We start from the raw sequence: 5,188 nt of genomic DNA on the forward strand, positions 1-5,188 counted from the left end.
CACGAATCTGTCTAAATACGGTCTAAATATCCTATTCATCAAATCCATAAAAATAGGAGGAGCATTAGTTAAACTAAGTCATCCATAACAAATACGAATGACCCATGGCTACGTTTACTTTTCATCTACGATGTAATGCTAATGAGAGGATATCTGTAACAACCCATTTTCAGTGAAATGGGAACAATGGTTTCAGGACCACAAATCTGAGCTAGAAAGAAATTTATTTTAATATTATTGCATGGTCCGTTTTATGATAGGAATGTTATATGAAAATTCTGATAAGAAAATTTTATCGATTATGTATTTAATTATGGAAAGGACCAAATTGCATAAAATGAAAAAGTTGAGTTTTAGTAGCTAAAAGGATCAATTAACTATGGAATTCAAAATAAGAGGTCCTTATATGGTAACTATACCATTAAAGAAAGTTAGTAGATATTTTTGGTGATTCATCCATGGAAAATTAGAAAAAGGTAAGGACTAAATTGGAAACTAAAAAAATTAAAAGATGATAAATGAATTAAAAAGAAATAATATCATTTTATATCATCTTCTTCCCCAAAATATACATGGAAACCCTAGGAAAGAGAAAGCAAGCTTTCTTGGCTTAATTGGGTAAGTATTCTTGTCCCGTTTTTAGTAATTTTTATCTTTCTAAGATCAGAATAGCTTAATTTATCTATTTTGGGGATTAAATTGTAAAGATATCAAAGTATAGAAATTTTTCCATGGATGAATATGCTGAAAATTTGAAATTTATGGTAGAAAATGAAAGGTTGTTGATAGATAAACAACTTTTACAAAGAGAATTTTGATGAAATTATGATTTAGGGCAAAATAGAAAAGTGGTAAAACCCATGGAAAATTATGAATTTTGTGAAATAAAGGTGCTATAAATGTTATATGAAAATTTATATTAGGCTTGGAATAAGGACTAAATTGCATGAATTTCATTTTCTGAGCCTAGGGATGAAATTGGAATTTATGAAAAGTATAGGGGCAAAATGGTAATTTTTCCTAGAGTGTAAATTGAATCCAATTGAATATGAATTGTATTAAATTGATGATTAAATTCATTTATATAGATCCAGAAAGACCAAATACGGAATTGGATCAAGGAAAACAAAAAGTGTCGGATTAGTAGATTTTCTTATACAAACGAATATCAAGGTAAGTTCATGTAACTAAATTGTATTTATTTTATTTTTGAATAGAATGTGGTATGTGATTATATAAATTGTATAAATGTTATAAGTATATGAAAGAACCATATGTCTGATCCTGTCTAGAAAATATTAAGTTCTGTTTGAACGATGAGTTTTAATGGAGTTAAGTTTCGTTTGAATAATGAATTTCGATGGATATATGTGATTTTTCATATTGAATATGGTCCTGTATATGTTGCAAATAGAATATAGCTCGGACAAGCAATCCCTTTATAGCTCTCTCAAGCATCTTGTTATATAGTTCTTGTGAGCATCCTGATCGGTAGTAATTTTGCATGTGTTGCACACTACCGCAGCTCTTTGTGAGCATCCTGTTACATGATTCGATTGGTTGTGATCCAGCATATATTGCGGACACAAATGCAGCTCTACGTGAGCGTCCTAATATAGGCTCTTATGAGCTTCCCGCTTGAACTCCCTATTACCTTATCAGGTGCTTCTTGATTATAACTTTTCGGAGTTAACTGATAAGCTCTTGAGCTTACCCCTGACATGAGAAATTATGAGATTAAAAGAATTATGTCTCGAATGCTTCTAAAAGTTTATAGCATGATGAGCTCATCCATGCTTATTTGATGTACATGTGAATTATGTGACTAACTTGCTTATTTGAGTGTATGTGATTAGGCAGATTTGCTAAATTGTTTGGAAGCATGTTATTGTATGCTTATTTTAAATGAATATGATTGGTAAGTTTAATTCTTATTATATGAACTTACTACGCATTAAATGCTTACTAGGTTTTCTTTTTTTTTATAGTGCTCGGAAGCTCGCAAAGGTTGGAGATCGATCGGAGCATCATCACACTATCTACTAGCTCGTCTTGGTATAAATAGTAAACTCATTTTGATATAATGGCATCTATAGGCTAACTTTGCCAATATTGGTATGTAAATGGTTGTTTGTAATCTAGCCATTGGAATGGCTAGTAATGGATTGATTTGGTATATTTATAAGGTATATCATGGTAAATACATATGTGTTTAGTATAATTTGATTGAATTATGTTAAACATATTTGTCTATAAAAGGTTAGATTATAAACATGATTGCACATGATGATATATCATGCTAGATGTTAAAATTGGCTTGGTTATAATGTTTGAATTGGCTGGTATATGTTTGCAAGTATTTGTATAGGTTGTTGGCAAATTTGGGTGAGAAATAAAGCTAGGAAATGGCTTTACTTTGTCCACATGGATAGACACATGGGTATGTCTTGATCGTGTGTGACACACGACCTGGCACATAGGCATGTGGTTTGGTCGTGTGTCCCCTACTTATTAAAATTATGAAACAGAATGCTCAAAATTAGGCACACGGGTAGAGACACGGTGTGTGTCTCAATCGTTTATAACACATGGCCTAGAACATGGACGTGTGTCTTAGTCGTGTTAAACCTTCATCGTAACACCCCTCACCCGTATTCATTACTGGAATAGAGTTACGGAGCATTACCGGACTTATTACACAAATAAACTTACATTTCTCATACAATTATCAATTTCAAAAACAAGTCATTCATAATCAATCACATTATCCCTAATGCGAGCCTACTAGGCCCAAATCATGCATTAGAAGTAGTTCGGGACTAAATTGATAACTCAGGAAATTTTTGGAAAACTTAGAAATTTTTTACAAAATACAGGGGACAAAGGCCCGTGTGGCCCGGCCGTGTGTTTCATACAGCTGAAGGCACACCCATGTCACAGGCCATGTGAACATTCAAAATGGGATCACATGGCTGTGTCCTAGTCCGTGTCCGACCTTGTGTAACTCTCTAACTTGGGTCACACAGCCAACACACACGCTCGTGTGACTAGCCCATGTGCCCTTCGAAATGGCCTCACACGCCCGTGTGCCAGGCCGTGTGCTAGGCCGTGCCAAAACTGTAAGGTATGCTGACTTATGCCACACAGCCAAGTTACACACCCGTGTGTTGGGCTGTTTGGAGCATACTGACTTGGTTTCTAATTAAACACCAAGGGACACACAGCCGTGTCACCTGACCGTGTGTCACACACGGCTGAGACACATGCCTGTGTCTCTTCCCATGTGGACAAAAATAGGCTATTTACCAAGCCATCTTGCTCACCCAAATTTGCATTCACCTACACAAATCAAACGGCATATAGCATAGCATCAATAGGCATTCAAACCAATCTCAATCAAGCCAAATTCATGCCATTTCATTGCCAGCAACTACAAGACACACAAATATCCAAATAAGCCATTCAATTCATATCAAGTTCACAATTTCAAATCACCTAAATGGTCACTTTCAATTATGCATTATTTTTCCTAAAACCATAAGCATACCCATCTCAACTTTTCAACCATTTGGTATCCATAATGCCAATTCTCAACAAGCATCAAATAGCATTTATCAACCACATAAGAAAAGGCTAATTGCACATATAAATACATCACCAAATATACCAAAATAAGCCAAATCACATGGCTATACACATAACCAAACATTTATCATTTACAAGTCAAATCAAATGGCAAAATTCATTATTAACACATATACCAAAATGACCATAACTATACATGCCATATAACCAAATACATAAGTTCAAAAGTACCAAAGTGATAGCTTGATAGTGTGATGAGATCTCCGACGACTCTCGAATCCGAGCAACCTTCGATATTCACTATAAAACATGGAAAAGTAAATAGAGTAAGCAATAAAGCTTAGTAAGTCCGTATAGTAATAAACTCAACTTACCATAAATGCTCAATTTAAGCAATTATAAATGTCATAACATAACTCATATTGATCCACAAACCTATCACATATTCATTCACAAGGTTAGATATGAAATTCACAAGTGTCTTCGATTCAATGTTTGTATGGTTCATGTACATACCTGCATCAACTTGTATCAATCTCATACTCATCCATACCATTGATATACCTATTGAAACATTTGGAATAATATCGGATACTAGGGAATCTCGCACCTTAAGTGCCAATACATAGTCGAAGCTATCACAATCTCATACCTCATATAATGCTCACTCTCGGGCTATCAACAGGTCTGCTCACACAAGCTGACGGTCATGACGTAGCTACACAATACTGCTCACACAAGCTGATGAAAATCTGCAACACATGCCGGATAACTTAGCCACCAATAGGACGTACGGACCAGCACCCAGATCACATAACCCCAATGACATGTCATTTGTATCCTAATCTATTCCTAAAGTTCAATCGGGATTTGACATTGTCGAATCTTCGTCGAACATATCCATAAGGTCGTATTCACAATTAAATTCAATAATAAAGCATTTAAAACACAATTATATAAATGCTTATTAACATACGAACTTACCTCGATTCACAAAAATGACTAAATGGATCAACTAGTCCAAAACTTTGTTTTTCCCTCGATCTAAATCCGAAATTCGTTTTTCTTGATCTATATAATGTCAATTTTAACTTATTCAATTATCATTCTATTCAATTTAGCCCAAAAATCACATTATGGCAAAATTACACTTTTAACCCTAATATTTCAACATTTTTACAATTTAGTCCTTAGCTCATAAAAATAAAAATTCATGCAATTAAGTCCCTACCCATGCTAGCCGAATTTCTCTTATTACCATAGCAGCCCATATTTTTCATTTATTTCACATTTCTACCACAAAATTTTCACATTTCTCAATTTAATCCCTAATTGATAATTTTACCAAAAATCACTTTACAAATGTCGTTTATCTAACAACAACCATACATTTTCTATCATCAAACATCAAATTATATATACATTCATTAATGGAAAAACCCTAAACCTTTAACAATTTTGCAAATTAGCCCCTGGGCTAGCTAGATTAAGCTGCAACGATCTCAAAAACATAGAAATCATTAAAAATAGGATTTAAAACGTACCATGCATGTAGCAAAATGAAAACCCGAAGCTCCCTTCTTTAAAAATGGCTATTTCGATT

The sequence above is a fragment of the Gossypium hirsutum genome, chromosome A01 (assembly GCF_007990345.1).
Source record: "Gossypium hirsutum isolate 1008001.06 chromosome A01, Gossypium_hirsutum_v2.1, whole genome shotgun sequence".
NCBI lineage: Eukaryota > Viridiplantae > Streptophyta > Magnoliopsida > Malvales > Malvaceae > Gossypium > Gossypium hirsutum.